A 27,574-nucleotide genomic window follows, 5' to 3' on the forward strand; every position below is an offset into this window, starting at 1 on the left:
ACTAAACCAGACATGTCAGGAGAGCTAATGAATCCTTTCAGTAACTATCTTTTTGGCAGTTCTTAACTAGCTGTTTACATTTACATTAGATGTATACTGTAAAATGGTGTTCAAGGGTTGACGTAAATTTTAATTACAATTGTGAATATCGTGTTCGTTTGTTTATAATTTTTAAATGCTTAGAATATAATCAATTTTGCATTTCTTCTTTGCACCAAGGTAACAATGACAGAGGTAGAGCCTGTATTGGATTTTGCTTCCTCAGCAAGGACAGGACGAAGAAATGCACTGCCTGATATACTAGGTTCTCCAGCCGGAGTAACACCTTCTGACCTCCCCCTAAAATTAGCTGAAATGTCTTTAAATACAGGTAAGCCATGAAAGGGTCATTATTTTGGTTGTCATGAAATCTTACTATAGTATAAAGGGTTATTCGCATCTCCAAGATCCTATCCCAGTATGTAGTAGGTGTATTATTAATATTATTAGCAAATACCTCCAATTAGAAGTGTAGTATAGTTCTCCTGATAAGCTATATCTTTTACCTCAAATGCAAGGCATTACAGTAGCTTCGGTATCCACGGTTACGACCAGTAGCAACTAACTGTCACTATACCCTATGAATTTTTCACCATGGATATGGCCGGAGCCATTGCCATCTGACGTCTGGCTTGGGGCAGGGCTTAGATTTTAAAAGACCCTGGGCCACGCCTATCGGCGCGCAAGCGTCATTTATACATGTCTGTGTCCAGTAGTGCTAAAGTCTGCAGTGCAAGTGGCAGGCGCTTAGCGTGTGTGTGTATAGGACAGTGGTAGGCAGGGCAAGGCGAACGTTGCCTGTTGCGCCAAGACACCCGTGGCTCGGCACACCTAGGGTCAGCTTCTGTCCTACCTTCCCTAGGTACCCCAGTGACGCTAACTGGGCTGCCTCCTTGGTCTGTCGTGCCCCTATGCACGTGACCGATCCTGCGTCCCCTCTGCAGCTAACAGGGACGTGCTGAATGTAGTGGTGTGCCATTAACACCACTACTCCTTTATGTTCTATCTCTCTGTAGTTGTTGCATCCGACCACCTGTCTCCTTGCAGCTTTGTCATCTGCTCGGAGGACCTCGGGTGATGATTGGGCTATTATAAATTTTGCTCCAATCGTCCTCTCCGCATAACAGTACGCTCGCGCCAAAGGTCTTCCGGACATGGCGGATGTGCAACACCTGCAGAGATACATCCAACAACTGGAGGCTCGCCTATCTGCTGTCGTGCAGGCCTCTCCAGTTGTGGATGTAACAGCCCTGGTCAAGTAGGCTGCAACCCAGGCCGTCGGCCATACTGCCTTACTGGTTTCCTCAGCGGCGCAGTCCACTCGATGCCTTTCTCTCGCCACTATGTTCTCTGGGGACAGTAAGGCGTGTTGAGGTTTCATAAACCAGTGCTCAATACAGCTGGAGCTCTTGGCCTCTCAGTACCCCTCTAAATGAGAGCCAAGGTGGGCTTTGTAATATCGCTCCTTGCTGATCGAGCACTGGCATGGGCTATGCCACTTTTGGAGCGAGGAGACCCAGTGACGAACCGGGCTACGAATTTCTTGGAGGCGTTAAGGGGTGTGGTTTTGGGCCCTCAAGTGGTCCTCGACACTGCCTTGCGTCTCCTGGACCTGGTCCAGGGTACAGCACCAGTGACTACCTATGCCATCGAGTTCCGGAAAGTGTTCTGTTGCCGGTGTTCTGGAGAGGGCTGTCGGGGCATGTCAAGGATGCCTTGGCCACCAGGGAGATGCCACCTACCTTTTAGGCCTTGATTTCCCTCGCCATGAGGATTGACACGTGCCACTCTAAGCACAAGTTAGAGCGTGCACAGAGTCGTCCTCGTGTGTGGTTAGCCCTCTCCTTCTCCAGCCTGTTGGCTTCGGCAACGCACCCTGACCCGAAACTTGTACCCATGGAGATTGGGCAGAGAGGAGCTAGGTCCAGACAGTTCATAGCAAACCCATTCTGTTTCGCATGCAAGCAGGCAGGTCACTTTGCCAACCAGTGCCCTAAGAGGTCGGGAAACAGCCGTGTCTAGTGTCCGTCAGGGAAGGACGCTGGACATGTCCGCTTTGCATCTAAATTAACATACAATGGCCATTTGGCTTATGGTCACACATCAGTTCCTGTTAAGGCATGTGTGGACTCCGATGCAGACTGGAATTCCATCTCCTCCATCTTTGTCTGTCTGCATTCAGTACCCCTTGTAATGCTGCCCAAGCCGATCCCCATCCGGTTTGTCAATGAGTCCATCCTTCCCAATGTTATCTCTCCCTGGACCGTCCCAGTGACCTTTACCATGACATCGGGTCACCGGGAGACCATCTCGTTTCTAGTGATGACCGATGGGTTGGATGGTTGTTAGGACTCCCATGGCTGAGGCAACATTCCTCCCAGTTCGATTGGGGTACAGGGAAGATCCTTAGTTGGAGTGCCATCTGCCTGGGAACCTGCCTGTCTAAGACCGTGGAGGAGTGTTTTCTGCTGAACCCTTACCATCCGTTCACAGACGTTTCCTCCAAGAGGTCAGCGGAGACGTTACCTCCACATCGCTCCTATGACTGACCGATAGATTTTATTCCAGGGTCCGAGCCTCCCCAGGGTAAGGTCTATCCCCTGTTGGTACCCAAGACAAAGGCCATGTCCGAGAACATCAGGGACAATTTGCAGCGGGGGTTTATACGAGAGTCCACATCTCCGGCTGGAGCGGGATTCTTCTTCGTCCAGAAGAAGGAAGGCGATCTCCCGCCGTGTATAGATTATAGGGGATTGAATGCTATTACCATCAAGAATAAGTATCCTCTCCCCTTAATCTTGGAGCTATTCGATCGATTGCGGGGAGCTAAGATTTTCACGAAGTTGGATCTACGGGGGCTTACAACCTCATCAGGATCCGAAGCGGTGACGAATGGAAGACCGCCTTTAACACCAGGGACGGTCATTATGAGTACCTTGTCATGCCCTTCGTATTGTGTAACAGGGCGATATTCCAGGACTTCATGAATGATGTCTTCCACGACCTACTCCAGCCCTCAGTAGTTGTTTATCTGGATGATATCCTCATCTTTTCTCCAGATAAAGCAACTCACCAAGAGGATGTGGCACAGGTACTAGGTCGGCTGCGCGAAAATGCAGTTTATGCTAAGTTGGAGAAGTCCATTTTCGAGCAGGAGTCCATACGTTTCCTGGGTTATATAATCTCCAGCTCAGGATTGGCTATGGATCCTGCTAAGGTGGAGGTTGCTATGAACTGGCCCGAGCCCCAGTCGCTGAAGGCAGTATAGCGTTTCCTGGGGTTCGTGAACTACTATTCCCAAGTTCATACCTCACTATTCCACCTTAGTCGCGCCCATAGTAGCCTTGACCAAAAAAGGTGCTATCCCCAAAGCCTGGATGAAGGAGACCCCTCGATCCTTCACCTCCATCAAGGCCCACTTCTCCGGGGCTCCCATCCTCCAGCATCCGGATGTGGAGAAGCCCTTCATCCTAGAAGTAGATGCCTCTAAAGTAGGTGCAGGGGCTGTCCTTTCCCAAAAGGACCGCCAGGGGCGAAATTGTCCTTGCTTTTTCTTCATCAAAGACGTTTTCCCCCGCCGAGAAGAACTACTCCATCGGAGATTGGGATGGCTATGACGCTGGCATTTTCCAAATGGCGGCACCTACTTGAGGGAGTAAAGCACCCGTTCTTGGTATACATGGACCATAAGAACCTGTTCTACTTGCAGTCAGTCCAAACGCCTGAACCCCAGACAAGCTAGGTAGTCCCTCTTCTTCTCCCACTTTGACTTTGTCCTCCATTGCTTATCGGGAGAGAAGAATGCGCAGGCGCATGCGCTTTCTAGGTCCATGTATACAGAGAATGAGGAGGAGGAGCCTTGCCTCATTATCCCCACTGAGAGCTTGAGGACGGTCTCTCCTGTGTCCTTGGGTCAGGTACCCCCTGGAAAGACCTATGTGCCTCCTGAACAGCAGGTGGCGATGCTAGCTTGGGCCCACACTTCCAAGTTAGGAGGTCACTTCGGGGTAAATAAGACACAGGAGCTCCTAGAGAGATCCTTTTGGTGGCCACGACTCGTGCGTAATTACGTCCTGGCATGTTTGTCGTGTGCCACGAACCGTCCTTTCAGGCAGAGAGCCCTGATCTATTGCATCCTTACCGCCCTTAGGAGATGGTGGCGATGGACTTTATTGGGGACCTATCCCAGTCCAAGGGCAATAGGATCATCTGGGTGGTCCTGACCATTTTTCCAGGATGGTTCATTTGATCCCTCTGCCACATATACCATCATCCAGGGCACTGGCATCCCTTTTCATCAAGCATGTCTTCTGCTTGCATGGAATACCAGACAAGATCGTTAGTGACCGGGGGCCCCAATTTGTCTCCCAGTTCTGGAAAGATATGTGCTCCTTGCTCGAGATAGAGCTAAATCTCTCCACCTCCTACCATCTGGAGACTAATAGTCTTGTCAAGAGGATGAACCAGTCGATGCTTACATATCTTCATCATTTTGTCTCTGTGCATCATGACGACTGCTCATCCTTGTTGCCCTGGGCAGAGTTTGCCATCAATAACTCCATGGCAGAGGCGACGGGACAAACCCCGTTTGTCCTGAATAAGAGTCAGCACCCCCGTGCCCCTGTCCCCATACCAGTCTCCTCCGCCTCTCCTATTGTTTGGCGGATTGGGTAGTCCAGGCTCGGGAAGTATGGGACAAGACAAAGGTTGCAATACAGGTCTCTAAAGAGAGGATGCGGAGAACAGCCGATAGATATCGCCGTGCGGCCCCTTCCTTTGCTCCCGGGGATTGGGTCTGGTTATTTGCACGGAATATCAAACTCTGGGTTGAGTCCGCCAAGTGTTCGCCATGGTACCTGAGTCCCTATCAGGTCTTGGCACAACTCAACCCGGTGGTCTATTGGCTGGCTATACCTACACACTTCCACATAGCCGACACATTACACCTGTCCCTCCTGAAGCCAGTCCGACTCACTAAGTTCTCCGGGGACCTTCCGACCAACCCCGACTTACCCAGTGGGGATCAGTCTGTTTGCACGGTGGTCGGATCCAAAAAGGTACTGGGGAGCATGTAGTACTTAGTGTACTCGGCTGGCTTTGGTCTGGAGCACTTGACCTGGGTGTCGACTACAATGGTCCCTCCTGAGTTGGTAGTGGCCTTTGGGCGCTGGAGTGGAGGGGGCCCTAGACGGGGGGGGTCAGGTTACGGTTCGGGGTTCCCCTTAGCCTTGAACAGCCCCTGTCCCGTCTTTATCTCCTGCACTGGGGTTGGCCAACTCCTCAGTACCACTTGTCTGTCGCTCCCGGCGTCTGGTTGAGAGGCATCAGGTATCCAGGGTCTTGAGTCATCCTGAGCCCATTTTGCCCCACCGTGCATGTGTGGGTTCCCGCTGACTCTCTAGGCTCTAAGTGCGAGATTTGCGCTACTGTGCATGCGCGTGACATCACCAATGATGAGAAAAAACTCTACTATGCACTTTTTCACTGTGAATGAACAGTCCCCACAGCACTTCAAAATAAAATGACAAATAAACATTACACATAAGAGAAAAATGCATGATAACTGTTCAGTCACAGGCTAGAACACAAAGCACTTATCTAAAGGTGGCTTTACACGCTACGACATTGCTAATGCAAAGTCGTTGGGGTCACGGAATTGGTGACGCACATCCGGCCGCATTAGCGATGCCGTTGCGTGTGACACCTATGAGCGATTTTGCATCGTCGCAAAAACGTGCAAAATCGCTGATCGGTGACATGGGGTTCCATTCTGAAATATCGTTACTGCAGCAGTAACGAAGTTGTTCCTCGTTCCTGCGGCAGCACACATCGCTCCGTGTGACACCGCAGGAATGAGGAAGCCCTCCTTACCTGCCTCCCGGCCGCTATGCAGAAGGAAGGAGGTGGGCGGGATGTTACGTCCCGCTCAACTCCGCCCCTCCGCTTCTATTGGGCGGCGGTTCAGTGACGCAGCTGTGATGTCGCTGTGACGCTGAACGAACCGCCCCCTTAGAAAGGAGGCGGTTCGCCGGTCACAGCGACGTCGCCGGGCAGGTAAGTGCGTGTGACGGGTCCGGGCGATGTGCAGCACGGGCAGCGATTTGCCCGTGTCGCACAACAGATGGGGGCAGGTATGCACGCTGGTGATATCGTTACCGCCAAAAGGCTCCAAAAGGCGAGATCAGGATGACTAGGAAAAAAGGCAAAAATTTAATCCACAGAAGCAGACAAACTGTAGCAGACACACTGGAGATATCTAAGAGAAAAAGACAAGCTGGAGCACACTGGAGAAATGTACAGTGGGTCACAGGCACACAGCCGACGTGACAGGAGAAACTGGTGTTCCAGACATGTTCACTGGAGAAAAACTGACATAGGAAAAATATCACCGACGTCAGCTTGAGGCAGAATCTCTTCCTTTATACACCGAGGGCTAGATATAATTGGCCCACTGGGATTAGAGCTAAGCCCCGCACCTGTCTCACTGACAAGCACAGAACCTGACTCACTTCCAGCACTCGCCACTAGAGGGAGCCCAGAAACATCCTCAGGAAGAATCTTAAAGGGAACCTGTCAGCAGAAATTTCCCCTAAAACCTAACAGATTCCCCCTCTGCAGCTCCTGGGCTGCATTGTAGAAAGGTCCCTGTTATTATTGTGCCCCCTTTCTGACCAAAAAAAAGAGTTTATAAAGAGGTCCCTTTATGGCATCGGATTCTATAAATCTGACACGGGGGCGGGCAGCCTGATGGCCGTTATTCTGCCCCCTGGTCCTGTATGCCGCCCCCATCGCTGATTTCCATACTTTTGGACGCCGCCCACTGCTCCAGCCATCCCCGCGCATGCCCAGTGCCAGTCTCACGGGACTGAGCACTGTGACTGCTGGTGATGTGTGCGCAGGCAAGTGATTATGGGCGGGACTGTGACTGTTATCAGCAAGTACCCGCCCATAATCTCGTGAGCGCGCAAACCTCTCCAGCGTCACACTGTGCTCAGTGTAGATGCTAGACTGTATGGGCTGCTTCCAGGGATGACGTCCCTTTGTCACGTGATAGGGGCGTGTTCAAAATACTATCACGTGACAGAGGGACGTCATCCCTGGAAGCAGCCCATACAGTTTAGCACTACCCTGAGCACAGTGTGACCGCTGGTGAGGTTTGCGCGCTCACGAGATTATGGGCGGGTACTTGCTGATAACAGTCACAGTCCCGCTTATAATCACTTGCCTGCGCACACGTCACCAGCAGTCACAGTGCTCAGTCCCGTGAGACTGGCACTGGGCATGCGCGGGGATGGCTGGAGCAGTGGGCGGCGTCCAAAAGTATGGAAATCAGCGATGGGGGCGGCATACAGGACCAGGGGGCAGAATAACGGCCATCAGGCTGCCCGCCCCCGTGTCAGATTTATAGAATCCGAAGCCAAAAAGGTACCTCTTTATAAACTCTTTTTTTTGGTCAGAAAGGGGGCACAATAATAATAGGGACCTTTCTACAATGCAGCCCAGGAGCTGCAGAGGGGGAATCTGTTAGGTTTTAGGGGAAATTTCTGCTGACAGGTTCCCTTTAACCTCTTCACAACCGGCAACAGCCAAACCAACAGAAATACCATCCATAAGGCCGGCGTCACATGGGACGATCTATCGTGCGATTGCACGAGCGATCGTACCCGCCCCCATCGTTTGTGCATCACGGGCAATTAGTTGCTCGGGGTGCACAAAGTCGTTAACCCCCGTCACACACACTTACCTACTGCACGACGTCGGTGTGGGCAGCGAACATCCTCTTCCTGAAGGGGGAGGGACGTTCGGCATCACAGCGACGTCCCACAGCAGCTGGCCAATAGAAACGGAGGGGCGGAGATGAGCGGGACGTAACATCTTGCCCACCTCCTTCCTTACGCATTGCCGGCGGGACGTAGGTAAGCTGTGTTCGTCGTTCCCGGGGTGTCACACGGAGCGATGTGTGCTGCATCGGGAACGATGAACAACCGGATCACAGAAGGAGGACCGACATTTTGAAAATGAACAACGAGTCAACGAGCAACGATAAGGTGAGTATTTTTGCTCGTTCACAGTCGTTCGTAGTTGTCGCACGCTACGATATGTCTAACGATGCCGGATGTGCGTCACGGAATCCGTGACTCCGATGACATATTGCCCGATATATCGTAGCGTGTGACGCCGGCCTAACAGTTCCCCATTGGCTTCCATAATACTCAGGTGCTTGAGTCGCCCCCATCCAATTATTCAACTGCTCTTAACAAGTACTGAGCACCCGAGCACAATTGACCTCACTCATCACAAGCTGGAACTGTGACTGCAGTCGGGGACAGAAGAAACATTTCTGAGAGCTTGAAGTTAATTTCTGTATCCAACAGTGCATATACTTTTCTATAATACTTTGTAGGAGTTCAGAAATCACAAGGCATTTCCCAAAATAGCAATATCTAGGTGGGAAGGATACTTCAAAGTTGCCCACTTTCACCAGTACTGCTTGGGAAATTGAAGAAATTTAAAGGGAGAATAAAATAGAGATAGGTAAACTGCAATATTAGCTGATTAGCCAAGAGCAGCTAACAAAAAATACAGCAAATACAAGTATATGAATCCCCAGTGTCACTCAGTTTCAACTGCCTTGTATAACTTCAGGAACCTGCATATTTAGAAGGCAGCATCAATAGCTGCAGATTCAGATGGCTATTATGTTCTTTATTACATGATATTAGCCAATCTGGGATTATAATCTTCATACTATAATTCCCTTACACAGAGAAGCATTGTATGATTTCAAACCACCATGAAAAGCATAATAGCAGCAATCTACTAAGCAAATTGTACAAGAATTCTGGCTTAATTTAAAGTTTAACTGAAATATATATATGCACAGTACAGACCAAAAGTTTAGACACACCCTCTCATTCAAAGAGTTTTCTTTATTTTTATGACTCTGAAAATTGTAGATTCACATTGAAGGCATCAAAACTATGAATTAACACATGTGGAATGAAGTACTTAAAAAGTGTGAAACAACTGAAAATATGTCTTATATTCTAGGTTCTTCAAAGTAGCCACCTTTTGCTTTGATTACTACTTTGCACGCTCTTGGCATTCTCTTGATGAGCTTCAAGAGATAGTCACTGGAAATGGTTTTCCAACAGTCTTGAAGGAGTTCTCAGAGAGGTTTAGCACTTGTTGGCCCTTTTGCCTTCACTCTGCGGTCCAGCTCACCCCAAACCATCTCGATTGGGTTCAGGTCTGGTGACTGTGGAGACCAGGTCATCGGGCGTAGCACCCCATCACTCTCCTTCTTAGTCAAATAGCCCTTACACAGCCTGGAAGTGTGTTTGGGGTCATTGTCCTGTCAATTTTGACTTCAATTTTGAATAAATCCCCAACAGTGTCACCAGCAAAGCACCCCCACACCGTCACACCTCCTCCTCCATGCTTCATGGTGGGAACCAGGCATTTAGAATCCATCCGTTCACCTTTTCTACAAAGACACGGTGGTTGGATCCAAAGATCTCAAATTTGGACTCATCAGACCAAAGCACAGATTTCCACTGGTCTAATGTCCATTCCTTGTGTTCTTTAGCTCAAACAAATCTCTTCTGCTTGTTGCCTGTCCTTAGCAGTGGTTTTCTAGCAGCTATTTTACCATGAAGGCCTGCTGCACAAAGTCTCCTCTTAATAGTTGTTCTAGAGATGAGAAGGTGTGTCCAAACTTTGGTTGTGTTGCAGCCAATGGAATAAGTAATATTTCACAGGTAGAGGGAAGAATGTATGCAATAAAATCTCAACAAATTCTTGATGTAAATTTAAAACCCTCTGTAAAAAAGTGAAGATGAAAAGAGGATGGCTTCTACAAATGGATAATGATCCTAAGCACATGTCAAAATCCACAATAGACTACCTCAAAAGGGGAAAGCTGAAGGTTTTACAATGGGCCTCACAGTCCCCTAATTGGTTCATCATTGAATATCTGTGTCTAGACCTCCAAAGGGCAGTGCCTTTCCTGAGGTAGAAATGAGGATCACTTCGAAACGCATTGAATAAACCACCTTCTGCATTACCTACAACCATTCGGCTATTTGATTTCGTCCAGCAGCTCAGACAGAAACCACATTGCACTTTAGTTTCTTTGAAAGACATCTTCAGAGCAAACAGGTGTTGGTGTGGAGCAAAGATCCTTGAAGAAGGCTCATGATGACTGGCTTGAGTAGAGATACATGAAAAGAATTGGGCACACATAAAGAGGCAGGAAGCTTTAACTTATAGAACACGGCGTTGAATCGCCTAATGACTTCGAAGGGGCCGATGAAGCGTGGACCTAACTTATAAGACAGGACCTTGAGACTAAATAGATTTCAAGCAGAGACATACCTTATCCCCTGGATGGAAATGCGGCAGATCTCTTCGCTTCTTGTCAGCATGTTTTTTCATCCACTCTGAAGATCTCGAAAGGGCAGCCTTAGTATCCTCCTAGATTTTAATTAAATCCCAAGTGAGTGTATTGGCTGCTGGAATACCAGAAACAGTTAACACAGGAAGAGGAATGTTAGGCTGGTGAACATAGACAATAAAGAAAAGTGATTTAACTGCAGCCTCGCTTACATGATTACTGTACAAGAATTCTGCCCATGGCAATAACTTGACCCAGTCAATGTGGTGCACCTTCGTGAAATGTCACAGGAAATTTATCAGAATCTTGTTGACCCACTGCACCTGGCCTTTGAATTTTGGGTGGTATGCGGATGAGAAATCCAAGGATATATTCAGAAGCCTACAAGTTGCTTTACAGAACCTAGACATGAAATGAACACCCCTGTCCAACACAATGTGAATTGGGCACCCATGTAGGAGGAAGATATGCTGGATGAACTCTTTTGCTTGCACAGAAGCTGATGGAAGGCCAGGCAGTGGAGTAAATTGGGCCATATTCGAGAAGCGGCCTACCACCACCTAGATGATAGCGTACCCAGATTATAATGGTAGGTCCAATAAAATCCATAGCTACAGTATATGTTGCCAAGGAGCCAAAGGAACAGGGAGTGGAAGAAGCAGTCCAGACGGTCGTTGTTTGGGAGTCTTGTTCAATGCGCATGAAGAGCAAGTAGAAACAAGTTCCAGAATTTCCCTCCACATGGTTGTCCACCAGTAATCCCTTAAAATGAGTTGAATGGTCTTTTTCTGCCCAGAATAAGCAGCCATCTTAAAACAGTGATCCCACAACAAGACTTGCTATTTACCAGACTCTGGCACAAAGGTCTTCACTGGAAGAGTTTGAAAAAAGTCCACCATAGCCAGCGTAATGGTCTTAGTGGGATCAATGATATCTTAGTGCTTGTCCTCCTGGTCCTAGGGTAGCAGTGACCTAGAGAAGGTATCTGCCTTGATGTTTCTATCTACTGGATGAAAATGAAGGATGAAGTTGAAGTAAGCAAAGAACAGAAACCATCAATTTCGGCACGGATTTAGCCTTTGCGGATTGAAGGTAGGCTAGGTTGTTTTGATCTTTATAATTAATGACTGAATGCATAGCCTCCTTGAGCAGATACTGCCACCTCTCTAGAGCCATTTTAGTTTGCAGTAACTCATGATCCCCAGTCGAATAGTTGCACTCAGAGGCAGAAAAAGTTTTGGATAAAAAGCCACAAGCCACCACTCGACTAGAGGAATACATTTGTGTGAGAATCACTCCAGCCCCAGAAGACGAAGCATCCATCTCCAGGATGAATTCTATATTGACTTTGAGCCTACAATGCACGGGAGCAGAGAAGGCCTTTGCACACAAGCGGATAATTGTTGAGATCGGAGGGGTCATAGACGGGAAACGTGAAATGAACTGGTAATATTAGTTTGCGAATCCTATAAACCGTTGAATTGCTTTAATGTCCGAAGGAGGAGGCCATTGGAGCATTTGCAGACAAGTTCCGAGTGTTGAAAGTGATCTTCCATTCTTCTTGACAAATACGAATTATGCTGTAGGCTCCCCTAAGATCAAGCTTGGTGGAGATCTTAGCCCCTCTTAGACGGTCAAACAATTCTGGAATTAGTAGCAAAGAATATATGCTCTTTACCATGATCTGATTGAGAAGCCTATAATTCAGGGCCGGCTCCAGGTTTTTGTGGGCCCTGGGCGAAAGAGTCTCAGTGGGCCCTATCCACACATAAGCTGTGTGCGCACATTGTGTCGTGTCCCTGCAGAAATTTCTGCAGGGATTTGACAGCACATGTGCGCTTCAAATCGCTGCAGAAATACTGCATAATGGATGCAGTGTTTCTGCAGAAAAAAAGCCGATTTCATGTGCTCTTTCATGCGATCTTCATAGATTGTGCAGGGGACGCAGGACACATGCATTTACGCTGCATTGCAATACGCAGCGTAAATGCATGAAATTCGGCAACGTGCGCATTAGCCCTTAGACATGCACAGATATATACACATACAGGCATACGTACATATACTTATTTAAAGAGAAATTCACAAAAACACATATAGATAGACAAATCTATACACAGTCATATACACTGACATACATAGATACACATCATACATGCACACACACATTATTTTTATATATTTATACTGTATATATATTTCTAATATAGGGAAGCCGGCAACAGCCTCATTCACCTCCCAGCTTGTCTAACAGACATGGCCGCACATAGAGCACACTAACACTGTATATACATCACAAGACAGTCTGGGGACAAACATATTACTGGCGGGAATACATATTACTGAGGAAAGGGGTATCCAGCAATGGGGGACATACAGCTCTAGAGGAGGGCAGTGACTCTGAGGTGGGGGGACAAACATCTCTGAGGTGGGGGATGACATGCAGCTCTGGGGGTATACAGCTCTGGGGTGGAGGGGACATACAGCTCTGGGGGTATACAGCTCTGGGGTGGGGGGGACATACAACTCTGAGGAAGTATACAGCACTGGGTGGAGGGGACATACAACTCTGGGGGTAAAGTAGTATGCAGCCCCCATATTCCTCCATATAGTGTTATGAAGCCCCCATAGTCCTCCATTTAGTATTATGTAGCCACCATATGCACTATGCAGCCCCAATATGGTACTATGCAGCCCCCAAATAACATTAAGCAGCCCCCATATAGCACAATGCAGACCCAGATAGCATTAGGCATCCTCATGTAGTATACAGCCCCTATATAATATAGCACAATGCAGACACATATAGCATTAGGCACCGTTATGTAGTATACAGCCTGTATATAGGACAGCCTGTATATAGCACAGTATATATAGCACTGTGCAGAGCCAGTTTGCAGTAGGCACCCTCATATAGTAGATAGCCTGTATATAGGAGAGTCTGTATACAGCACAGTGCAGAGCCAGATAGCAGTAGGCACCCTCCCTCATGTAGTATACAGCTTGTATACAGCACAGCAATGTATACAGCACAGTGCAGAGCCAAATAGCAGTAGGCACCCTCCCTCATGTAGTATACAGCTTGTATTTAGCACAGCAATGTATACAGCACAGTGCAGAGCCAGATAGCAGTAGGCACCCTCCCTCATATAGTATATAGCATGTATATAGGACAGCCTGTATACAGCACAGTGCAGAGCCAGATAGCAGTAGGTACCCTGCCTCATGTATTATACACCTTGTATATAGCACAGCAATTATACAGCATAGTGCAGAGCCAGATAGCAGTAGGCACCCTCCCTCATGTAGTATACACCTTGTATATAGCACAGTAATGTATACAGCACAGTGCAGAGACAGATAGCAGTAGGCACCCTCGTGTAGCATACAGTGATTAATACTCACTTCTCCTCATTCCCCCGCTGCTCCAGTCTCCTCGGCGCGTCCACTGCTTTCGCTCGCTCTGACCTCACTGCAGGCGCGCAGTGATGACGTCACCGCGCTCTGCTGCAGAGCTGTCAGAGTGCCGACAGTCACAGCGGGGAGAATGATAAGAGAGGCAGTGCCCTGCTCCGTCTCTCATCATTGCTCTCAATTGTATTGGCACCTGCGATGCCGATACAATTGAAAGCGCGATCCTCAGCGGGGGGGAGGGAGGCAGTGACAGTGTGGGCACCGGGCCCCCCTGAGTAGCGGTGCGCCACTCCTGCCACCACGAGTGGGCCCCCCGGCAGCTCAGGGCTCCGGTATTTGACCGGGTTTGCCGGGTGCTGACACCAACCCTGCTATAATCAATGCAAGGCCAAAGAATTACATCATTTTTTTCACAAAGAAAAGACACGCCTGCCGGAGAGGGTGATATTTGAATTACTCCTCTAGACAGATTCTCTTTGATGATGGTTTCTGACTCTATCACTGTTAGGGAACAGATATGGCCTCCAGGAAGCAAGGATCCTTGAAGTACAGTGACAAGCAAAAGGGTAACAATGTTTTGAACTTTTGACTTTCAAGCTTCAGATATCACCATCCACTACAGATTTGAGCATTAGACTACATTAGCTTTCTAGACAATCATTTTGGCTCATAAATACAGTACAGACAAAAGTTTGGACACACCTTCTCATCTCTAGAACAACAGTTAAGAGGAGACTTTGTGCAGCAGGCCTTCATGGTAAAATAGCTGCTAGGAAACCACTGTTAAGGACAGGCAACCAGCGGAAGAGACTTGTTTGGGCTAAAGAACACAAGGAATTTACATTAGACCAGTGGAAATCTGTGCTTTGGTCTGATGAGTCCAAATTTGAGATCTTTGGATCCAACCACCGTGTCTTTGTAGAAAAGGTGAACGGATGGACTCTACATGCCTGGTTTCCACTGTGAAGCATGGAGGAGGAGGTGTGATGGTGTGCGGGTGCTTTGCTGGTGACACTGTTGGGGATTTATTCAAAATTGAAGGCATACAGAACCAGCATGCCTACCATAGCATCTTGCAGCGGCATGCTATTCCATCTGATTTGCATTTAGTTGGACCATCGTTTATTTTTCAACAGGACAATGACCTCAAACACACCTCCAGGCTGTATAAGGGCTATTTGACTAAGAAGGAGAGTGATGGGGTGCTACGTCAGATGACCTGGTCTCCACAGTCACCAGACCTTCACCCAATCGAGATGTTTTGGGGTGAGCTGGACCGCAGAGTAAAGGCAAAAGGGCCAACAAGTGCTAAGCATCTCTGGGAACTCCTTCAAGACTGTTGGAAAACCATTTCCGGTGACTACCTCTTGAAGCTCATCAAGAGAATGCCAAGAGTATGCAAAGTAGTAATGAAAGCAAAAAGGTGGCTACTTTGAAGAACTTAGAATATAAGACATATTTTCAGTTGTTTCACACTTTAAGTATTTCATTACACATGTTTTAATTCATAGTTTTGATGCCTTCAATGTAAATCTACAATTTTCAGAGTCATGAAAATAAAGAAAACTCATTGAATGAGAAGGTGTGTCCAAACGTTTGGTCTGTACTGTATATCTCATATATGTATATCATAACTCATTCATAAATTTGACTTGCAACTATTTAGTATATGAATTGTTATGCAGATTCTTGTCATGTCACTTCATTGTTACTGTTTTGCTTCTGAAAATCTAAATTTTTATTTTGTTAGTAGTTTATAAATGCATCTTTGGCTTTCAAAACTGCCAGAATCCTTCTAGGCATGCTCTCGATCTGAATCAAGTATGTCTCAACCAAAATCTAATCCCTCCCAGGTATCTCCTACACGTCCCCATTGTTGGTGTATACTGGTCGACTCATTTGGATATGCATAAAGCTTTTTCTTCATCTCTACCCACAAGTTTTCTATCGTATTGAAGTCTTAAAATTGTGGGGAGCAATCCAGCAACTATACTTCATTGTCATTGAACCATTTCTTCGCTAATCCCGACATATGCTTTGGGTTGTTGTCCTACTGGAACATACAGTACTTATGGTATACCAAACAATTTGTCTTGGAGGATACTCACATATACCTCAGCATTGAGATCACCAACCATCCTGGTCACACATTTGGCTGTGAAATACGCCCATATCATCAGGCTTCCTCCACTGAACTTGACAATTCCTTCAATTTCTCTATCTGCTAGCCTCTTTTTCCCTTGTTTGCTCCGGATCTACACCCATAAGGGCCTAGTCTATTGACTTTCACCTAATCGCTTCAAATCATTAATTTCCAGTCTTCTGCTGCCCACTTTTCGTACTTTTTTGCCCATTTGAGCTGACACTTCTTATGATGATATTGAAATTGAGGCTTTGTCACCTTTTTTTGGGCCACCATTCCAGACTTGTGTAATGTGCATTGCACGGTCCCTGCATGGAAGTCTGTGATCTCACTATTACGAAGCATACAAGCCACTTCCCCTGCTGTATTTGTTGCACCAGAGCTGATAGACCTTGGCATGAGCCGACTTGTTGGCTCCAATATTTTGCCTGGACATCTACCTCTTGGCTTTGAATGGATGAACAGACTTCATTTCTTATTCTTCCAATTGTCATAGCACCCACATGATGCAGTTTGGTAATTTTCTTGGCCGAGAGACTGCTATCAATGAGCTGGATGAAGCTGTTCCTCTTTTCTTGGGAAATCTTCATAGCTACTCCTCGATTCGAATTAGTGACTTTTGCTTAGGAATTAACTAATAACACACTGAACTGTTAGGGAATCTGAAAACAGATTGTAATTTATAGTATACAGTAAGGAAAAGCTATTTCAAACACCAATCAAAAACAATGGAGTGACATGACAAGAATATGCATAACTAATCATTTGCTAAATAGTTGCAAGTCAAATTTATTTATGAGATAGCCAAGATGATTGTCTATAAAATAAAGATAGTCTCACACTCAAAACTGTAGTGGATGGTGACTTTTAGAGCCTGAAAGTCAAAAGTTCAAATAATTGTTACCCTTTTGCTTGTCACTGTAAGTCAATGGGACAATATTACAGCCTGTGTGGAAGCAACATCTCTGCTTCCTTCTTGTCAAAGACATCAACACATGACTGATAGGCAAAAGGCAAACCCAGTAGGCTAGATGGTGTCACTGGAAGCCGGACTTGTTGTACAGAGTTGAGACACCCTCCATAGCAAGCCTGACTCCAATGGAGAACCTACCCCAATCTCCAGTCCAGAATGGGTTTGTTGTACACAGCCAAGGTGAGTGGAACCATATAGAAAAAAGTCCAGCGGCACACCGAATCTCCGGTAAAAAAACTTTTCTTTTTTTATTAAATTAAGCAATGCATATTAAAAAGGCAGTAAAGAAACCGGGTGCAGGATCCCTTACGGACGACGGCCGTTTCGCGTTAAACACGCTTCCACGGTTGGGACCCTGCACCTGGTTCCTTTACTGCCTTTTTAATATGCACCGCTTAATTTAATAAAAAAAGAAATGTTTTTTTACCGAAGATTCGGTGTGCCACTGGACTTTTTTCTATATGGTTCCACACACCTCCAGCTATCCTGTTTCATCAGCGAGCACCCAGGACCAGAGCCTTACTAAGGGAATACTGCTTCTAATCCACTCCTTCCCAAGATTGTAAACAGGTCGTACAGCGCTGGTGCAGATCCACATCTATTTTTTGCACACACAGCCAAGGTGATCCCAGGAGGACAAGGTGAGATAGGTTCGGAAGTATCAGAAAAGAGATGTTCCCTGTATGCAAAATCCCTACTCTTAGTTCCACCTACTCGGCATCAAAGTATAAGGATTCGGACAGGTCCTTTCCATTGACGGATGACACCATCAAAATGTAGCGCCCCTGAATACATCAGGGTGCTACAGGGAACTGCATCCTTTCCCCCAGGGTGCAGGACCTACCCCCCATGGTTCCAAGTTCCCAGAAACCGGTGTCACCTCCATCAGCACCACAAACCCCAACCAACACCTCACATCATGACCTGTCAGACACACCACTGGGTTGGTCTAGCTGGAACAGGGCCACCCACCTAGTAGTCAGGCAGAATGGTAGGAGGAATGAAGTGAGTCTAGAAAGAGCCCTCAAAGAGAGAGGAGCTGGGGAGTGTTAGCTCCCAGGGAGCTAAAAGGACCGAAGTTGGATCTCAGACAGTGGTCTGGGACCAGAGGAGTCGGTGACCGGGTTCATGGACGTTGGTCTGGGGTGCAACAGATGCGGTCTAGGAGGGACTGCAAGCACCAAAGAGGGACCCACAGAGCTGACCGGTACCGAGCACGACGGGGTACAGGACCTTAGCTTAGGAGCCAATTCAATGTTCTGGCAATTAATCTGCAGAGGAAGGGGACCTTCAGGGACCTTCCCAGAGCTCAGAGACTGAGGGCATCAGCACAACGTGGGGGACAGGGTTTTCCAGAAAAAGCCACCCACTGAAGTCCCAAGTGCCAGCCCTTAGGAGCAAGACTTCACTTAAAAACTGAAGAATGGGACCTTACAGCTTCAAGCTATAGGGACCCACATGGACACAAAACTAAAGGACGGCACTGCATCATTAAGTGACACCGGTGGGACCGCGTACTTGGACGGGCTCCCCGCAGCGGCAGTGGCATTCAGAGACTTTGGTTTACCCATAGTGTGTGTGTCTACTTTATAAATCTCACCCGCAGTGAGTACCCTGATCCCTGCACCCTGTCCTCCCAAATAACTACCAACACCCTTATTCCGGGGCCTTCCCTACCTGAGGAGGGACTGACACCTTGCTTCTCCACACCATCTGCCCCGGTACTCCCTCCAGCAGCGGCGGTACTTCCATTACCGGAACCCGCAGGTGGTGTCACGAACTTCTCCCCTGTAAATTAAACCCCCTTTTTCGGATAAAAGTGTCCGCCAAGCCGGGTCCGGACCCCCCTCGAGCCACGATCCTGGATCCGAGCAGCCCGACTAACACCGGGTGGTACAAAAGGACTTTGTAGACTTTGGAAAGAAATCAGATTCCAATTCACCATGGCTTGCTGTACTAAATTTCCTGCAAGCTGGAGTCCATGATGGCCATCTCAGAGAATCGGGTGTCTCCACACAACAGGAGCAGAAGAGTTATCCTCACTCAGGGCAGCCTCTCCAACAGATTGGGAGTTTCCTGGCTTCAAGGGACATGAACTGATGAGACCTACATTGGTCAAGAGCGGACACGGGTGCCGAAGACTGGGAAGTCACCGTTCTCTGGATGCATGGGGCCAGGCACAGAGGTCTCTTCTCACAGATCACCTCTTTAGGCCAGTCCTGGAACATGAGATGGATCCAGGTGTCCAAGGAAATGAGATCGTCTAGGGTGGCAGGGATATCCTGACCAGCCAGTTCTTCCTAGATACTTCCAGACAGACCTGCCCAGAAGGTAGCTACCAGTGCCTCATTATTCCACCCTAACTTTGCCAGGATGGAGTTGGAATAATTAGCAGGATCAATTTAGAAGACTAACAGGACGACTGTATAAGCTAGCGGAACAGAGCATATGAGGAACCTAATTGCTCAGGCACCTCCCTACTGGGAATGCACCTTAAATATACAGAGTCTTCCAGCCATACTGTAGACTGGGGACACTTTATGGTGCATGTGTGCCCTAAAGATCCTCCCAGTAGACCTGCGCAACGTGCGAAGGCCCTGGGACAGAGAAAGCTCTCTGGATGGGGCAGGCAAGAGGAGTGGAAAGGACACTGATGGCCGGCTGCGGTAGTAAACACATTAGCTTCCCTGTCAGGAGGAGGCAATGGGTCAGTGTAGAGATGCTGGCGTTACAGCTAGTTTTCCATCACACAGAGTTTTGCCATTAGCCCAAAAAGTTCTACTTTGGTCTCATCTGATCAGAGCATGTTCTTTCACATGCCATGTAGGGAAATTTAGGTTGTGAAAGAAGGTTCTCTGGTTAGATGAAACCAAAGAAGAACTTTTTGGGCTAAATGCGAAACTATATGGGTGGCAGAAAATTAACCCTGCACATCACCCTGAAAACACCATCCCCAACTGCAAACATGGTGATAGCATCATCATGTTGTGGTGATGCATTTCCTCAGTAGTTACAGGGAACCTGGTCAGGCTTAATGTAAAGATGGCTGAAGCTAAATACAGGGCAAACTTAACGGAAAACCTATTAGAAGCTGCAAAAGACTCGAGACTAAAGATTTTTTTGAATTGATAAATTGGTGAACGAGGGAGTGAAGGGGAGTCTTTATTGAAATAAACTTTTTTTCCTGTGTATATGTATTTTTTAACTCTACACTCGCTTGGTTAGTAATGGGAGTGTCTTATAGACACCTATCCATTATTAACCCCTGGGCTTGATGCCAGAAGTTAATTCACAGCTGACATCAACCCCGTCAGGTTCACTTGACTCGCCCACCCCAGGGCTATGGGACACCCGGTGCCGGGCCGGACTAGTCCGGGGGGTAGTCAGTGGTGGCGGGGCCCGACTCCGTGACCCTGGCGGGAGTCAATTAATATGGCTTCAGTGGGGGTGCTTAAAGTTTATAATATTCGTGACGCCACCTGTGGTTTGCGGCTAATAAGCCGCCGCTGCTGTATGGGGCCTCCGGGGCTGGTGGAATGGCAGCTTGGATGGTCCTGCTCCCCACAGGTGGAGCGGTGCCCCGGGGCAACTGTTGGTGCTTGTAAGTGTCGATGTAGTTGCGGTGTAGTGCAGGGCCGACAGGGTGGTGAAAGGACCGGACACAAACAACAGTCTCTTTACCTTCTCCTCTTTTACTGGATAAACGGTTAGTCCTGGGAGACCGTTACAGGTGGTAGAAGGCTCCGGCCAGCCTGGAAGTAACTGGGGTGCTCTTTTTGGCCAGCTGAGTATGTGGCCTACTCCCTGTTCTTCCTTTGCTTTCATAGGAGCCTGCACTCTGAGTTAGCAATGGCCCTCTTGCTGCTGGGACCAGTGGTATGTCCCTCTCCCTGTGTGGTAGGCTGAGCAGGCCCTTTCTGGTGCTTCTCTGCTGGAGTCCACACTGGGCCCTGATGATGCAGCTGTACCTTCAGGTTGCTTATGGGCCAGGGGCTTGCAGCTCTCCTGCCCTTCGGATTCGGCTACCAGGGAAGGGTTTCACACCCTGGCAACCACAGACTCCGATGTCTAATTCTCTTCTGTGCCTCTCTGCCAATCCTGCTTTACTGGGCCAAGCTATTCCAGCTCCAGGCCTCAGTCCACAGGACAGCACTACTCTGCGTCTTCACTCTCCAACTTTCCTAACAGACTGAACACTAACTCCTCCCTCAGTTCAGGCTTGAGGAATGCTCCCTGGAACTCCAGGTTCAGAGCTCCCTCTGCTGGCCTGAGGGAGAAACTGCGTTGGATGTTGGTACCTACTGGCCAAATGACTTCCCCAATTACCTCCAGGCTCAGCATTAACCCTTTGGAGGGGCAATGCTGTTGTGGCAACCAGGTCCTGGGGCGCTACACACTCATTCCTTCTCTCCATCCAATCTGGCTGAGGCAGAACAATTTTGCAAAGAAAAATGTTCAAAAAATGTCATCATCTAGTTGTGCAAAGAGAAGAAATCAGAAGGGGACCTGGCCAGCAGGACAGGGAATTTCAGACATCTGTGAGTATGTGTGGCACCCCTGACCTGGTCAGGCACCACTGAGTAATGCATCCATGCTGGGACAGTACTTCCAGGTAATCCTGATGGCCGGAATGAGGTGTGTACGCACAGACACATAGCAACCAGGTCTCCAACACCATTAGATGGGACCCTTGGGCAGCCCCTAGAGGGGTCTGGCCTTTAATTCTTGTCAAGGGGTGTAGTGGAGGGCCTGGGAGCTAAAATGCAGAGGCTGAAAGGAAAGGAGTGGAGCGATCCAGTCTGGTAGTGGTGAGCGGTGGTTGCTAGGAGACGCAGACGCGTGCTCACACTAGTCAGACCCTGCTCGTGGAGTAGCCGTTAGCGGGGGAGAACGGTTACCAGTCAGTCAGAAAGAGAGAGACTCAGTCGAGTACGGGGACTGCCGGTGACTAGGCATGTACGGGGTACAGGTCCCTTGAGTAGACTTCAATTTATTGATCTGCTAAACCTGCCGGTGAGGGTACTACAAGTACCTCACCAACCACACAGAGTCTGAGCCTCAGCAACAACGCAGGGACCCATAAGGAGACAGAGCCAGAAGCCATCTCACCTAGTCCACGCTGCCGGCAAACATTCCAAAAAGGGGAGAAAAGGCATTAGTGACTTCCCTGGATAGATCCCATGGTACTTTAAGTCAGGGGTTATCCGAACAAAGAGTGCTAGGAAGGCGAGTTAATGGTTTCCCTCAGACTGGCCTGAAGGAGCCCTGGTTCAACCTGGTTTATCTCAACATCGCCCGGGTCAGCTCACCACAGCAAGATCAAAAGTGAGTAAAGAGCAGTTGAAAGACTTCTGGACTGAGCCTGAGTTATTCCTGACCCGCTATCCTACCCACCTGAGCCCCTGGGGCCAGCCTCACTCACGGGAGGCCACACAATCCGACTGCAGACCCCATCAGCCCCAGACGCTCGTTAAATCTTCAGTGGTGGTCACCCATGTCCCTGACCACAAGACGTGAGTGGCGTCATGACACATATAACAAAACTGACATACCTGTTTGCCAAATATACAGAAGAAGGTCCTGTGGCGTCCCTGAAGCTGGATCGGTATCCTTTGGGTGACACACCTTTTTTGGCATCACGAACAGGATCGGGGACTAGACCCGTTTAGAGGGGTGACAGTGTGCCTTGGCGGTCTGACTGAAAAATTTGAACCACCGCCATTTTAGCCACCGCTGAAAGTACATCATCAAGAAGCTGCAGCTCGCGCAGGAGAAGTAACTGCCCACGGAGAGGAGTGACAGTCCCAGTATGGAGAGAGCCCTCTGACACAGTGAAAGGAAGAGATGGGGGTAGATCTGTCCCCGGACTGCTGGGACGTCCCAGTCCTGTGGGAGGAGAACCAAAAACGAAACTAAAACCAAAGTCTGACAAGAACCTGATGAACAAAGGTAGAGGCAAGATGGCATCAGCAGAAGGTGACAAAAGGGAGCAGGGTTGGATAAGGCCCATGACTGCAGAGGAGTTGGGAGCAGAAGTGGAGAGAATTGCTGACTGTATGGAGGAGCAGCGGATGCGAGAGGTAGCCGCCTGGAGGAAGAGGATGTTAACAGCTATCAGAAACCTGTGGTTGGCTGTGCAAAGAGGTCCACCTGGAGGCGCCGCCCATGCTCAATCTGAGCCACCGTTAGCAACAGCGACCCTGCTTCTGGATTTCTCCAGTACGACCCAGGGTGAGTCCAAAGCCGTCCCTGCCCTACCTGGTATGCTGACCCCACCGGCAGTATCATCAGAAGCCGGTGCAGCGTCCGGTGCAGCGTCCGGTGCGACACCTGTTGCGACACCCGCAGCCAGACCAGACCAGGTCACAACGCCTCCTGCTCCAGTTACCAGACCAGAGACGGTCACAGCGCCTCAGTCGCTGACTGGGGATCCAGCTCCTACCCCCAGACCAGAGATGGTCCTAGCGCCCCAGTCGCTGACTAGGGATCCGGCTCCTACCCCCAGACCAGAGATGGTCCCAGCGACCCAGTCGCTGACTGGGGATCCGGCTCCTGCCCCCAGACCTGAGGCGGTCAGAGCTCCCCAGTCGCTGACTGAGGAACCAGTTTCTGCGCCCCAACCTGAAGCGGACATAGTACTTGCTCAGCTAAAGAGAGAACTGGATGCTCTTCTCCCAGCACACCTGGTTGCTAGGTATCTGATCAACAAGCTGCCACTTGCCTGACCGGAGGAGGTCGCAGCACCCTCTGAAAGGGAGGGAGGCCATGAGGCCGCGCTGCTGTCCCCCCAACGACTGGAAGAGGTCGCAGCACCCTCCGCCAGGGAGGGAGAAGAGGTCCAGCTGCCATCACTGCTGTTCTCCAGCCGACCGGAAGGGGTTGCAACACCCTCTGAGAGAGAGGGAGGACATGTCGCACTGCTGTTCCCCAACCGACCAGAAGAGGTCGCAGCACCCTCCGCCAAGTAGAGAGAACTGGTCGCATTTAGTCCCGGCACTTATTTTACCTGGTTGCCCGCTGATGACCAGGTGATGTCGATGTAGAGACCAGCCCGCAGAGAGCAACGCCGGGTGAGAGCCAGACACCCACACCCTCTTGTGAAGCCCTATCAGAAAGTGATGAGTTACAGGCCCGGGACCTGCAAGAGCAGCAGTCCCTGCGGCGGGCCAGACACCAGGCTAGAGGTCCCCTCCACTTAAGAGTAGTAGAGAAATTTAATTGCAAAACAGGGTGGGGCTTCATAATAGAGGCCGGAGTAAAGGAGGGAATCTTTGTGTCCTGGCGGGACGTGCAGTCACATCTGCAAAGAGGTCACCCTGGTCGTGATTTGTATGTGGGGGATGTTGTGGAATTCATGAGGCATATGGGAGAGAGAGGCTGGTTTGCCTTGGACGTAGTGCAGTGTCCAAGGGAATCCATAGTCAGCCCAGGCTCCACCTCCACCACTTAACCAGGTCTCCAGTGTCGCCACCGCCAGGGGACGCCCAAGACACAGCTTCCAAGGGTCAGTGCACCAATGTACCAGGCACTGATCTTGGTATGCGAAAATCCATTTAGGAAGTCTATTTAGTTTAAAATGTTTGAAAAGGAAAGTTTAAAATGTTTTAAAGTTTAAAGTAACTTTCAAGAAAATATGTGCCCGCAAAGACTTTTGCGCAAACTGTTTAATTATTTATTTTATTTAGCACCTGGTTAAGGGCATTTAATCTAAATGGACCATAGGTTATGAACTGGCTATAACCACAAACTCTCGCAGTGTAAAAAGTTACCCTAGTGGTACCAACCCCAGAGTCTGTCTGTTGAGGGGCATGTCTCTGCACCACCAGGGGGGCACTCCTGTTTATGGGGCCTGCTCTTCAACACAAAGAAGTAGGTACACCTGTTTATAGGGCCTACACTACGCCACCAGGAGGACTGCCATCAGAATGGTTTATGGCAGACCAGGCCGAAACCAGGTCACCAGAAGGACTGGTGATCATTCCTTATCCGGGTCTTGGGTCAAGGACTCGTGGGTGGTGGTGGTATGGTAACTGGTATGTTTATATGTAAATGTCTCCCCTGTGTGGGAAAATTTGTATTTATGCTTTTCTTGTCTTTGCAGCCTGAGGACGTGCTGTTGATAACCAAGCAGGAATGTGGCACCCCTGACCTGGTCAGGCACCACTGAGTACTGCACCCATGCTGGGACAGTACTTCCAGGTAATCCTAATGGCCGGAATGAGGTGTGTACGCACAAACACATAGCAACCAGGTCACCAACATTATTAGATGGGACCCTTGGGCAGTCCCTAAAGGGGTCTGGCCTTCAATTCTTGTCAAGGGGTGTAGTGGAGGGCCTGGGAGCTAAAATGCATAGGCTGAAAGGAAAGGAGTGGAGTGAGCCAGTCTGGTAGTGGTGAGCGGTGATTGCTAGGAGACGCAGACGCGCGCTCACACTAGTCAGACCCTGCGCGTGGAGTAGCTGTTAGCGAGGAGAACGGTTACGAGTCAGTCAGTCAGAAAGGCAGAGAGAGAGAGTCAGTCGAGTATGGGGACTGCCGGTGACTAGGCACGTATGGGGTACAGGTCCCTTGAGTAGACTTCAATTTATTGATCTGCTAAACCTGCCGGTGAGGGTACTACAAGTACCTCATCAAACACACAGAGTCTGAGCCTCAGCAACAACGCAGGGACCCATAAGGAGACAGAGCCAGAAGCCATTTCACCTGGTCCACGCTGCCGGCAAACATTCCAAAAAGGGGAGAAAAGGCAATAGCGACTTCCCTGGATAGACTTCAAGTCAGGGGTTATCCGAGCAAAGAGTGCTAGGAAGGCGAGTTAATGGTTACCCTCAGACTGGCCTGAAGGAGCCCTGGTTCAACCTGGTTTATCTCAGCATCGCCCAGGCCAGCTCACCACATCAACATCAAAAGTGAGTAAAGAGCAGTTGAAAGACTTCTGGACTGAGCCTGAGTTATTCCTGACCCACTATCCTACCCACCCGGGCCCCTGGGGCCAGCCTCACTCACGGGAGGCCACACCATCTGACTGCAGACCCCATCAACCCCAGACGCTCGTTAAATTTGCAGTGGCGGTAACCCATGTGCCTGACCACAAGCCGTGAGTGGTGTCACGACACATAACAAAACTGACATACCTGTTTGCCAAATATACAGAAGAAGACCCTGTGGCGTCCCTGAAGGTGGATCGATGTCCCTTGGGCGACACATATGCGTTCCTATTTGTTTTTCAGCACACACACAGATTAAATGTGAATTATAGGAAAGGGATGGAAAACCAGAGGGCCTGTCACCACATAAAAATTGTCCAGTTTTTACTACCTATTTTATTTCTGGTGCTCCTCGTAAATTCCATTTTGTTGTTATTGTTAATCTTAAATGTTCTTATGATTTTAGAATTCTAAAGATATGGGTATTTTAATCTAGTGCTATGTTATAGTGTTTACCAAGGGGAAATTGTTCATAGGATAATAACGCAGAGCATCCTAAAGACATGCCCCAATAGCATCCTGAACAGTTTTGATGTTTTTAAAGAGGCTTTCTCAACTGTTTAAATCAGTAAAATCTCAAACTATTAACAAAAACAAGCAACTTCGTAATTTGTAAATCCTCTCCATTCTGTACTTCTCTGATGCTGCACAAGTATAACTGCCTGTTCTTGCAACATGGGAGAGCGCACAGTTCAGCCATACAGCGCTATCATGACACTGGTCTGAACTGTCAATCTTCAGGAGAAAACCGCCCCCAAGAATAATAGATAATTCTTCTAACTAATAGAACAAAGCAGATTGGTTAGGCACAACCTGTTTTCATGAAACCGTGCTAATTATTCTCTATGTTCTTTGGCACAGTTCTCCCTTCTTACCCTTATTAATTATTGGTATAACTTCACCTTTTTACTTTCTTTCTTCAGTAATAGTAAATTAGTATATTGATACTGAGCCACTAAAAGCTGACATGCCCCCTGCTAAAACACTTTATTGAATTTTCTAGCATTTTCAACCTTTTAAAGTGTGAATATTTGACAGATTTACACATTTTAATAGCCTGAGCTCACTCCTGTCCCCCCGGTTTCCCCATTCATCTCAGTGGAACTTCATTATGAAATAAAAATCTAAGTCAGAAGATTGAAGGGAATGTATAAAAAATCCCCCATCCAAAACTCTGCATTACCTACAGGATATGATACCAGTCTGTAAAGCGTTGTGGAATTAATGGTGCTATATAAGTCAATAAAAGAAATAAATAAATGTAATTTCAGTATATATCTGACTGTATACTGACACTTTTCTTCTTCATCAAGGTCCAGACTTACAGTCTCCCTCCAATGAGTTACCCCAGGATGCAGCGGACAGCCCTGAGCTAAAGGACACATCGTAGGCACATCAGACCTTCTAGCATCAAGGGCATTTTTACTTGCAAGAAGCTGGCCTGAAATATAGGAGTCTGAGAAGATTTGGACAAGTAAACCAGCCATTTAATACTGCAGCATACCAGCTATTATGCCAGGACAGTGCTACAGAGGAGAGTAATTTAGACAAGCGGTCACCAATGAAATCTATGTGAACCTACTTATGACATTTACGTGAAGAACATTATAGAGATTTGAG

At 48.3% G+C, this 27,574-nt stretch overlaps 1 long non-coding RNA gene across 1 annotated transcript; it reads left to right on the top strand.

The window, feature by feature from the left end:
* The first annotated feature begins 280 nt into the window (after positions 1 to 280).
* On the top strand, positions 281 to 27,355 carry LOC142291434 (uncharacterized). Its single transcript, XR_012750480.1, has 3 exons — positions 281 to 370; positions 25,067 to 25,164; positions 27,268 to 27,355. It is a non-coding gene; the product is annotated as an uncharacterized LOC142291434 (long non-coding RNA).
* Positions 27,356 to 27,574: the final 219 nt, after the last annotated feature.

The sequence above is a fragment of the Anomaloglossus baeobatrachus genome, chromosome 2, assembly GCF_048569485.1.
Source record: "Anomaloglossus baeobatrachus isolate aAnoBae1 chromosome 2, aAnoBae1.hap1, whole genome shotgun sequence".
In the NCBI taxonomy this organism is placed as follows: domain Eukaryota; kingdom Metazoa; phylum Chordata; class Amphibia; order Anura; family Aromobatidae; genus Anomaloglossus; species Anomaloglossus baeobatrachus.